This window comes from Chiloscyllium plagiosum, unplaced genomic scaffold (assembly GCF_037043375.1).
Source record: "Chiloscyllium plagiosum isolate Xiang-an unplaced genomic scaffold, Cpla_swu_hap1 HiC_scaffold_11, whole genome shotgun sequence".
Lineage (NCBI taxonomy): Eukaryota > Metazoa > Chordata > Chondrichthyes > Orectolobiformes > Hemiscylliidae > Chiloscyllium > Chiloscyllium plagiosum.
Genome location: NW_028270149.1, coordinates 84526364 through 84538508, shown reverse-complemented (window position 1 = coordinate 84538508; position 12145 = coordinate 84526364). Strand labels below are relative to the sequence as shown.

The window sequence follows — 12145 nt, the reverse complement described above, 5'->3', positions numbered from 1 at the left end:
TGCTAACCTATTTGTAAGCAATGCAACACTCCATTAGCATGGCACCTCACCGGATTTTACGTTCTAGCCTTTGATTTGGGATGAACCAACAAGATTCAGACTCTAAGGTTAGAGTACACCTGGTTCTTGGTCTGAGTTGATTGGCTGGGTCGAATTCCAAGCCCACGTCTAGCGCTTCACTCCATTGAACTGCTCACACTTTCACGCCATTGATACAAATCAATCTGGGTTTTGAGAATTTTTGAATTGTCTGCCAAAGCAAGGTGAGGACAGGGAACATAAATACTAGTGGAGGCCATTCAACCCATCAAACACAACAAAACCTCACACAGTGCTTCACCAGGAGAGATATCAAACAAGATCTGGCACTGAACCACCAAATTTGTTGATCTGGAGGTTGCTGGCTGGGCCAGCATTTATTACTAATCCCTAATTGCCCTGGACAAGGTGGTGGTCAGATGCCTTCTTGAATGGCTGCAGTCCATTGAGGAATGGGGCAGGTACACCAACAGTGTTTAGGAAGGGAGTTCCAGGATTTTGACCTGATAACAGTGGTCAGGATGGTAAGTGGCTTTGGAAGAGAATCTGCCAGGGCGTATATGTGCTAGATGGCACTGGTTACAGGTTTGGACGCAAATGTCAGAGGAGACTTGTTGAGTTACTGCAGTGCATCTTGTACACACTGCTGCTTTTCGGCATCTCTGGTAGAGCGGCTAGATGTTGGATATGGTGCACTGGATGAACAGGCACTGGGCAAGTCAGGAAGTGTGGTTGAGAGAGTGGTGCTAGAAAAGCACAGCAGGTCAGGCAGCATCCAAGGAGCAGGAGAGTCGATGTTTCAGGCAATAACCCTTCATCAGGAATGAGGCTGTGAGCCGAGAGGGTGGTGAGACAAATGGGAGGGGGAGGGAGGGTAGCTGAGTGCGTGATAGTTAGATGGAGGTGGGGTTAATGGTAATAGGTCGGACAGGAGGGTGGGGCAGATAGGTGGGAAGGAAGATAGACAGGTAGGACAGGTCATGAGGGCGGTGCAGAGTTAGATTAGATTACTTACAGTGTGGAAACAGGCCTTTCGGCCCAACAAGTCCACACCGACCCGCCGAAGCGCAACCCACCCATACCCCTACATTTACCCCTTTAACCTAACACTACGGGCAATTTAGCATGGCCAATTCACCTGACCCGCACATCTTTGTGACTGTGGGAGGAAACCGGAGCACCCGGAGGAAACCCACGCAGACACGGGGAGAATGTGCAAACTCCACACAGTCAGTCGCCTGAGTCGGGAATTGAACACGGGTCTCTGGCGCTGTGAGGCAGCAGTGCTAACCACTGCGCCACCGTGCCGCCCACCAAGTTGGAAGGTTGGAACTGGGATAAGGTGGGGAGAAGGTAAATGAGAAAACTGGTGAAATCCACATTGATGCCTTGAGGGTCCCGAGGTGGAAGATGAGGTGTTCTCCTCCAGGCATTGGATGGTTAGGGAGTGGTGATGGAGGAAGTGACCTGCTGACCTCAGAACTCCAGCACTTGTAGTCAGTGCTTAGATGACTGGTCCAGCCCAATCTCTGGTCAATGGTTGCCTCTAGGATGTCAATAGTGGGGAATTCAACGATAATACTGTCATTGAATATTAAAGGTGATGTCAGACTGTTGTTTAAAATGGTCTTTGTCTAGCGCTTGTGGGATGTAAATGTGACTTGCCATTTTCCAGCCCAAGCTTGGACACGGTCTGCTTCAGTAAGATCTGGACTATGTCAAAATTCATCATGAGGAATCATGAATGGTGCTGAACATTGCACCATCATAAGATCAGAAGTGGGGGCATTCACCGACAACGAAGGGATGGTCACTGATGAAGCAGCTCCAGGTCGTTGGGTCTAGGAGCGGGAAACAGCACAGCAGGACAAGCAGCAGAGGAGAATGGGAGTCAATGTTTCAGGTCGGAAACGTTCGGACAGCCCTTTCCCATACAAGGGCTGATGGATCAAAAGCTTGGTCAAAGGTTTAAGGAACGTCAGAGAAGTGGAGATGCAGAGGTTTCAGGGGGGTATTCTACTGCTTAGTGCCTAGTCCATCAAAAGCACAGCTACTGACGTTGGAAATTAATTAAAATAAAGAATGCTCAAAAGGTCAGAATCAGAGGAGCACAGATATCTCAAACAGTGGCTGGGTCGAAGGTCGCTAGAGATAGGCAAGTGTGGGACCATGAAAGGCCTCAAAAACAAGGATAAGCAATTCACATTTGAGGCATCAATGTACAGGAGCTGATGATGTATGTCAATAAGCCCACAAGGGCTGCTAAATGAGACTTGGTAAATGTTAAAATAAGGCCTAGAGTTTTGAACAACCTCAGGGTTATGGAGTGTGAGAGATGAAATTCACATCATCGACTGTTCCATTCACGGCAACCTTTTGCCAAGGTTTTCCTCTCACCTTCATCCCAAGAACATTGAGCTGAAGTGAACAGCAACAACATTTATGTAACGTCTTCCATATAGTAAAATGACAAGAGCTTTAACAATTTGGCGCACAGCCACATAAGGAGATATAGGGTTGTCAAAGATGATCAAAGCCTTGGACAAACAGCAAGGTTTTACACAGGGTCTTATCAATGGATTGGGAGTTATAGAGGCACAGAGGGCTTACATCGAAAGTCTAGAGCTTCAGATCTTTGCAGTTGGAGGACTAGTCAGCAATGGCAGGACAAATGAAATACATTTCTCCAACATTAAGCTGATGAGCCTGTAGTTACTGCGTTTATCACTCTCTTCATTTTTAAAAAGGGTTTCAACATTCGCAATTCTATTGGATGAAAAAAGTTACAGATTAAGAGCTTCAGGGAGAGTATCACTGAGCTTGGGAGCTAGGTAACCAAAGGCATGGCCACCAATCGTAGAGTGGTTAAAGTCAGGATGTTCGAGAGACCAGAATTAGAAGGGGCATGAGATCAGAGGCTGGTAGGGTTGGAGCAATTTACAAAGATTAGGAGGACAGAGGGACATGAAAACGAGGATGAAAATTTTAAACCAAGGTATTGCTTGACAGGGAGTCAGTGTCGATCAGTGAACACAGGGATGATAGGTGAACTGGACCTGGTGCAAATTAAGACTGGGCTAGCAGAAGTTTGGATGATCTCAAACTTATAGTGGATATAATGTGGAAGACCACACAGAATACATTGGAATCGTCAAGTCTTGAGAAAACATATATGTGGATGAAGGTTACAACAGATGGAGCTGATGAGGGTGTGGAGTCAGGAATGTCATGAAAGGAAACAATTTGTTTTTACGATCAGAAGCTCACCTCCAAATCAGATATTACACAGCAGTCACAAACAGTCTGGTTCAGTTTGCGGCTGCTGCCAGGGAGAGGGGTAAAGTTGGCATTGAAAAATAGAGTTGGTGGCAGGCACTGAAGACAATGGCTTCAGTTTTTGTAATATTTCATTGGAGGAAATAGCAGCTCACCATTTACTGGATATCAGAGATGTAGTCTGCTAATGCAATGACCATGGAGGGGTCATAGGAGATGACAATGAGGGAGAGTTGCGAATCAGCAACGTACATTAGCAAATGTTTTTGGGCAATGTTTTGAGGGACAGCACGTCAATGAGAAATAGGATGAACCAAAGATAGATCCTTGTGGTGGGAGAAGCTTAGCTGGAGGAGAAGGTGTTGCACATGATTCTCAGTCTATGTTTAGATTGATAGATAAAAGTGGAACCAGTGAATGGAGATTCATTCACATCAATGTGATCAACCATGTCAAAGACTACAGACTGGTCAAGGAGGGAAAGTTCACCACAGGCCACAGTCACAGTCACAGTCATGTCTCTGAGCCATTTCATTACATTGGCAAGACCAGAAATCTGGTTCAAACAGAGTGGCAGGGAGACATTCAAGGAACTTGAAGCTGGCTGTTTGTCAGGTAAAGCAGGGGCTTTTAAGAGAAGGATGCCCATGGCTGGTCTGAAAGGGAGATAGACAGCACCCGAGGAGACAGCACTGTTGACAATATCACGGATATCAAGAAGGGAAGTTATGAGTTCAGCGGTTTAGTGGGAATAGGATTAAAAAGCAAGGACTCATGGACAAGCTCAGCATGGTAAGGCCATGAGAGAAGAAAGGTGAGAAAGCCCCCCCCCCGTCTGCTTTGGGTTTGGAGTCACATGTAAGCCAATGTGGTTGCCTCTTAACTACCCTCTGAAATGACCCCACCGAACCACTTAGATCTTGAGGCGTTCAGAGGTGGGAAACATATGTTCGCCCAGCCAGGGACACCCCTATCCCACAAACGATTGAAAAGAAACAGTGGAGGAGGAGCGTTTAGGAATGGAATTGAGGAAAGCTTCAAGAAAGTCTGGTCAGATGGACTGGGGGATGTGGAGGTAGGTAGGTGGCAGAGACAGTTATTGTATTGGACGATGTCCATGTTGCTGTTCAAGGAGAGGGTAGAGGTTAGGGCTGATTGAAGCAAATATTTCACGGTGGAGAAAGGAGCCAGGAGTCGGTAATCGTTTTATCTTTAAATCACCACTTTAAAACCCAATGCTACATTAAGAGATCCCGTCAGAATCAATGGCAAATGGTTAAACTAGCTGGCTGCCATATTAAACAAAAATGTACCAGTTTCAGAATCAACTGATATGTTCAGTCTCAAAACAAAAGGCACAAAAGAAAACAGGAGCTTCAAGTTTGGAAAGTAGTTTCATTTATTGTCACGGGTATTTTGCTGTCATGATTTGCTGAGATTACAGTACTTCCTAGGTCAATGAAGCATGCAGCTTCCTGTTAGCGGTGTGTACTAGAGTGCATTCTTCTGTGCTAATGGCAGGCTAATGCGTTCAAGCCAGTAACACAGCAATGAACAAACAAGACCTAATATCAAAGGAAAAATGAACCAGGCATTCCAGGGGTCATGCTCAGTGCATCTAAATCCAGTCAGTGAGTCTTTACAAGACTGATAATACTGGTGATAATTAAAGGTGGCGAAGACAACTCATGAACTCAGACATATATACAGTACCGTACTGTGGTAAAAGACCTCATGACACCTCACAGGAGACGATCACAATCTAACAGAATTAACTAATCTCAATACGAAGCTACACAGAAGGACAGTCCAAAAGGTACATTTTAAGCAGCCTCTTTAAAAAGGCAGGAGAGGTCTAGAGTTGGAGAACCGAATTCCAGAATTTAGGATTTGAATGTCTCTGGTGGAGATGATCAGGATGTGCAAGAGGCCAAAACTGGAGGACTGCAAAAATTGAGGTAGAGAGCAGCCAAGTCAAGTAGCAAATTAAAACACAAAGATGAAACTTTCATAAAACCGAATCAAATACTGCCCTTTGGCAGGAAGAGTCTCACGGAAGAGGTAAAGACAAAGATGGGCATATGTCTTGCAGATAGCTCTGACCGATTGTAACTGTTATGCTTAAACAACCACACGAGTGATAATGGTCCAACTGTAACACCACATGTTCTCCTTCAATTGTACAGTCATTAATGATGTAATATATACAAGAGATGGAAATGTGTTGCTGGAAAAGCGCAGCAGGTCAGGCAGCATCTAGGGAACAGGAGAATCGACGTTTCGGGCATTAGCCCTTCTTCGGGCATTAGCCCATTCCCGAAGAAGGGCTAATGCCCGAAACGTCGATTCTCCTGCTCCTTGGATGCTGCCTGACCTGCTGCGCTTTTCCAGCAACACATTTCCATCTCTGATCTCCAGCATCTGCAGACCTCACTTTCTCCTAATATATACAAGAAACAAGATTCATTAATAAATATTCCAGTTCATGTGAGACACTTACAGAAAATTCACTTGCTGGAAGGTCAACAGCTTTTTTCCATGCGTAACTGCATTTGATGCTGCCCTTTTGGACTGCTGCTGTCCTTGGGGATAAAGTCACCATGGTCCACACAGACCACAAGACTGCTCTTCCTTTAGAGAGAGGCGAGTAGTGATGGTTTGACCTGAGGGTCACCACACCTCAGGTGATGGGAGAGGTAAAGAAGGAGAGTCCTTCATCCTAATGTCAGTATGTACAGGAATTGAACCCACACTCTGCATTGCAAACAAGGTGGCCAGACAAACAAACTAATAACTTGCACTAACCCACCCCCTTAGGGGTAAGTATACCCAAAGCACTGTCCGAAAGAGAGTTCCAAAATTTACCCCCAGCACCACGAAGGAATGATGATATTGTTCCAAGTCAGGATAGCGTGCAAGTTGAGGGGAACTTGCAGTGGCTGGTATCAGCTGCCCTCATCCTTCGAGATGAAAGTGGTCACAGCTTTGGAAGGTGCTGATGGAGGAGTTTTGCCGAGTTTGTTGCAGTGCATCATGTAGATGGCATACATTGCTCCGACTGTGTGTTAGAGGGTAGAGGGAGTGGATAGGATGCCTATCAAGCAAAATTCATATTGGAACTGCACTTATCCAGACAAGTGGGGAATATTCCACTTTCCTCCCACAGTCCAAAGATGTGTAGGTCAGGTGAATGGGCCATGCTAAATTGCCCATAGTGTTAGGTGCATTAGTCAGAGGGAAATGGGACTGGGTGGGGGTTACTCTTCGGAGGGTCGGTGTGGACTTGTTGGGCCAAAGTGCCTGTTTCCACACTGTAGGGAATCTAATCTAATCTAAACTACTGACTAAATAGCAGACAGGCTCTGGGAAGTCAGGTGGTGAGCTACTCATTGCCAGGCTTTGAGCTGCTTTTGTAGCCACAGCATTTATATGATTGAACTGGTATAGTTTCTGATCAACCCCCAGATGTTGATAGTGAGGAATTCAGCCACGATAATGCCATTGGATGGCAAGGGGAGCAATGATGAGACTCTCTCTTCTTGAAGATGGTCATTGGGGATAAAATCGCCATGGCACTTGTGTGGCACAAATGTTATCTTGTCAATTGTCAACCCAAACCAAGATGTTATCCACGTCTCACTGCATAAGGACATGAACGTATTCAGTATCTGAGGAGTAGAGATCCCTTGAAGTTTCTTTCTGGTTGCGTGAGCCTCTGAGGTGAATGGAACCAGAAGTCAAGGCTGCGGTTGGCACGCTGATGCCAATCGCTGTGTGAAGATGTTTGAGGCAGCAGCAGTGCGTGCACTCATTAGAGAAATCATGAATATTCTGTAACCTCGTAGCTCTTTGACCTAATGATGGAGAGAAGGTCATTGATGGAGCAGCTACAGAGTGTTGGGCCTAGGATGAGATGCATTTCTATGGCATCTGTCATAGCCTCCGGGCATCTCACAATGCTCAATTGCCAAGGAAGTTTGTTTTTGAAGTCCAGTCACTGTTGGCACATCGGAAACGCGGTAGCAGATTTGCAGCCCAGCAAGCTCCCACAAACAACAACAACACAGCAACGACCAGATCATCAGTTTTCGTGATATCGGCTGAGGGATAAATCTCGGCCAGCCCGCTGAGGAGAAACCCCCGTCTCATGGGAGTTTTCGCATCCACTTCAGAGGGATGGCATTATCTCACTTCCAATGTCACACATCCTGGAGACGGCACCTTCAACAGTGCAGCACCCCGTCCGTGCTACACTGGGGGTTGCCTTATCTGCTCAAGTGTCATGAGTGGAGGATGATTTTGCCAGTCTGGCGGGTCAGATTTGCCCTTAATGGAGTTACATTGAGTCCATTTAATAGCAAAGAGAGAACCATTTAGCCACTGGCAGTCATTTTCTACGTGAATCTGTTTATGGTCCAGCTGATCTGCAAACTAAGGCTCAGACTGGTCTCTGAAAACCACTGCACATTTGCTGCACTGCACAACAGTGATCTGTCTCAGAGATGAGACACCCGACTGTGGAAATATAAAGCCTTCCTGGGTTTTTCTCTTCCTCAAAATGGGGGAGGGGGAGATTTTGAATAGCAGAGGCAAGGTGATCTGAACTGTTCTCAAAGTCACCTTGCTCTTCCTGTTCTGCAGTCTCCAGGTAACAGATGACAGTAGCTGATGTGCCTCGTCAGCACTGTCCTGTCTTCACACTGTGTGGGTGTATTCAAAGCAATAGCAAAGGACGAACCAGGCCTACATCCCACAAAACCCAGTTACGGCAGAAGGGAGCTGAAGGTGACACACGGTTCTGCTCGCATATCATTCATTTCGCAGTTCTTTAACTAAAGACAGGGAAACAAAGATAAGCAGCAACTTTGATCCAGTCAATTTGCATTGCTGCTGGGTTTTTCAGAAAAAAATCTTGCATTTACATAGTGCCTTTCGCAGCCTCAGGCAGCCCAAAACACTTTACTCCTAATAAACACCTCTGAAGGCTTGTGATATGAGAAGCCAATTTCCAAACAGCAACCTTCCACCAAAGGCAATAAATCAAAAGGCCAGATCATCTATTTTGCGCAATGCTGGCTAAAGGATAAATATTGATAAAACAAAGTGGTTAACTCCCTTGCTGCTCTTTCAAATAATGCCCTGGGATCTCACACTTCCATCAAGGACTTCGATATTAATACTGCATTTGTGATACCAACCTCCAATTTTGCAGCACTCCCTCAGAGTGAGCCCAGGTTCTGAGCCAAATTCACCAGACTGGGTTCGGAATTCTTGTCCTACTGACAGGGCGAAGAGACTGACATCGCAAAGCTATGAGAGGCAACACGACTGACAGGCATTGCTGGTCAAATACACCTTTCGGGGGAGGGGGGGTAAGAGTCATCCAGGTCAGGGTGTGAGGGGATAAGAGTAATTCAATTCGCCCAGAGGGAGAGGGGCACTGACCCAACCCTAGGCGTCCTTGCAATAATAACGCCCCCTCCAAAACTATCGCCCAACTTCAGACATGTCTCCTCATCCACCAGGGTTCCTGCAAAATGCAGTTAAGTGGTTAATTCCACTTTAGCTATCAGGAATATCGACAGAGCAGCCCACAGGAGGATTTCACAAAGCATCCATCCCCAGCAAATCAGGTTCAAATCATGGTCAGACTGGCAGGTTACGTGGTTCAGAGAATGGCAACTGGGAATATTTTGGGAATATGTGAGGAATATGTGGAACTGCCGACTGTCACGTGCAGGTAGAAAAAGTGATCAAAAAGATGACAACTTACACACAGCAAGATTGCACAACAGCACTACAATGATAACCATACACACCCTGAGGGATACCTATCGGCCAGACCCCAGCAGGAAGTCCCTCTCTTTTCTTCAGATAATTACATTGTTCACTGCATTGAACGAGTGTTCAGTTTACTGACAGCACACCAACTAAGACAAGGCAAGACTGTTATCTACAGAAGACAGTGTACGAATAGTACACCTCTCACAGAAGACAGCAACAATATGGGGGGGGCACATGTCAAGGTACCAACTGTTCAGCAGCTGGCATGACTCTGCTCCCCCATGGTCAGACAGCCCCAGCGAAACTTATGCAAAACAGTAAAACTTTCACTGCAACCCGGCAGCTCATGGTTGTGAGGAGGAGAAGTGGTAGTGAGAAGACACAGGACTGAGGGGGGACGTGACAAGGGCAGGTGGTGGTGGAAAGGGGAACGAGAGGCAGGGGGAAGGGGGGGAGAGAGAGAGAGAGAGAGAGGGGGGGGAAGAGGGAGAGAGAGGGGGGGGAAGAGGGAGAGAGAGGGGGGGGAAGAGGGAGAGAGAGGGGGGGGAAGAGGGAAGGGGGGGGAAGAGGGAGAGGGGGGGGGAAGAGGGAGAGAGAGGGGGGGAAGAGGGAGAGAGAGGGGGGGAAGAGGGAGAGAGAGGGGGGGAAGAGGGAGAGAGAGGGGGGGAAGAGGGAGAGAGAGGGGGGGGAAGAGGGAGAGAGAGAGAGAGAGAGAGAGGGGGGGGAAGAGGGAGAGAGAGGGGGGGGGAAGAGGGAGAGAGAGGGGGGGAAGAGGGAGAGAGAGGGGGGGAAGAGGGAAGGGGGGGGAAGAGGGAGAGAGGGGGGGAAGAGGGAGAGAGGGGGGGGGGAAGAGGGAGAGGGGGGGGGGAAGAGGGAGAGAGAGAGAGAGAGAGAGAGAGAGGGGGGGAAGAGGGAGAGAGAGGGGGGGGAAGAGGGAGAGAGAGGGGGGGAAGAGGGAGAGAGAGGGGGGGAAGAGGGAGAGAGAGGGGGGGAAGAGGGAGAGAGAGGGGGGGAAGAGGGAGAGAGAGGGGGGGAAGAGGGAGAGAGAGGGGGGGAAGAGGGAGAGAGAGGGGGGGAAGAGGGAGAGAGAGGGGGGGAAGAGGGAGAGAGAGGGGGGGAAGAGGGAGAGAGAGGGGGGGAAGAGGGAGAGAGAGGGGGGGAAGAGGGAGAGAGAGGGGGGGAAGAGGGAGAGAGAGGGGGGAAGAGGGAGAGAGGGGGGGGGAAGAGGGAGAGAGGGGGGGGAAGAGGGAGAGAGAGGGGGGGAAGAGGGAGAGAGAGGGGGGGAAGAGGGAGAGAGAGGGGGGGAAGAGGGAGAGGGAAGGGGGGGAAGAGGGAGAGAGGGGGGGAAGAGGGAGAGAGGGGGGGAAGAGGGAGAGAGAGGGGGGAAGAGGGAGAGAGAGGGGGAAGAGGGAGAGAGAGGGGGGAAGAGGGAGAGAGAGGGGGGAAGAGGGAGAGAGAGGGGGGAAGAGGGAGAGAGAGGGGGGAAGAGGGAGAGAGAGGGGGGAAGAGGGAGAGAGAGGGGGGAAGAGGGAGAGAGGGGGGAAGAGGGAGAGAGAGGGGGGAAGAGGGAGAGAGAGGGGGGAAGAGGAAGAGAGAGGGGGGAAGAGAAGAGAGAGGGGGGAAGAGGAAGAGAGAGGGGGGAAGAGGAGAGAGAGGGGGGAAGAGGGCGAGAGGGGGGAAGAGGAGAGAGGGGGGAAGAGGGAGAGAGAGGGGGGAAGAGGGAGAGCGAGGGGGGAAGAGGGAGAGAGAGGGGGGAAGAGGGAGAGAGAGGGGGGAAGAGGAAGAGAGAGGGGGAAGAGGAAGAGAGAGGGGGAAGAGAGAGGGGGGGAAGAGAGGGGGGGGGAAGAGAGGGGGGGGGAAGAGAGGGGGGGGAAGAGAGGGGGGGGGAAGAGAGAGGGGGGAAGAGAGAGGGGGGGAAGAGAGAGGGGGGGGAAGAGAGAGGGGGGGAGAGAGAGGGGGGGGAAGAGAGGGGGGGGAAGAGAGAGGGGGGGGAGAGAGAGGGGGGGGAAGAGAGAGGGGGGGAAGAGCGGGGGGGGAAGAGAGAGGGGGGGGAAGAGAGGGGGGGGAAGAGAGGGGGGGGGAAGAGAGGGGGGGGGGAAGAGAGGGGGGGGAAGAGAGGGGGGGGAAGAGAGAGGGGGGACGAGAGAGAGGGAAGAGGAGAGAGAGGGGGGAAGAGGAAGAGAGGGGGGAAGAGAAGAGAGGGGGGGGAGAGAGAGGGGGACAGAGAGAGGGGGGGAAGAGAGAGGGGGGGGAGCAGAGAGGGGGGGAGAGAGAGGGGGGGAACGAGAGAGGTGGGGGAAGAGAGAGGGGGGGACGAGAGAGGGGGGGAAGCGAGAGGGGTGGGGCAAGAGAGAGGGGGGTGAAGAGAGAGGGGGGGACGAGAGAGGGGGTGGAAGAGAGAGGGGGGGAAGAGAGAGGGGGGGAAGAGAGAGGGGGGGAAGAGAGAGGGGGGGGGCAGAGAGCTGGTGAGAGGGGGGAAGAGGGAAGAGAGGTGGGAAGAGAAAGAGGGGTGACGCTAGCGTTGTGGGACTATCGATAGAGGGGGGGAGAGCTCGCTGGGTGTTCACTATCGCTGATGTTCTGTCCTAACTCGTCTGTTTTGCCTCTCTCTGTTTTGAACTCTAGCTTTTTGATCTCAATCTGTGGACGATATCTTTTTTCCTCTCTCTTTTTTCCCTATCTCTCTTTTTTTCCTCTCTCTTTTTTTCCTCCTATCTCTCTTTTTTCCTCTCTCTCTTTTTTTCCTCTCTCTTTTTTCCTCTCTCTTTTTTTCCTCTCTCTTTTTTTCCTCTCTCTTTTTTTCCTCTCTCTTTTTTTCCTCTCTCTTTTTTTCCTCTCTCTTTTTTTCCTCTCTCTTTTTTTCCTCTCTCTTTTTCTCTCCTCTCCTCTCTTTTTTCCTCTCTCTTTTTTCCCTCTCTCTTTTTTTCCTCTCTCTTTTTTTCCTCTCTCTCTTTTTCTCTCCTCTCTCTTTTTTTCCTCTCTCTTTTTTTCCTCTCTCTTTTTTTCCTCTCTCTTTTTTTCCTCTCTCTTTTTTTCCTCTCTCTTT

At 49.4% G+C, this 12145-nt stretch overlaps 1 protein-coding gene across 1 annotated transcript in view; it reads right to left on the bottom strand.

Moving 5' to 3' along the window:
• The window catches only part of LOC122557066 (serine/threonine-protein kinase 26), a 124391-nt gene that overhangs the window by 111025 nt on the left and 1221 nt on the right, over window positions 1–12145 (bottom strand). The window lies entirely within an intron of this gene.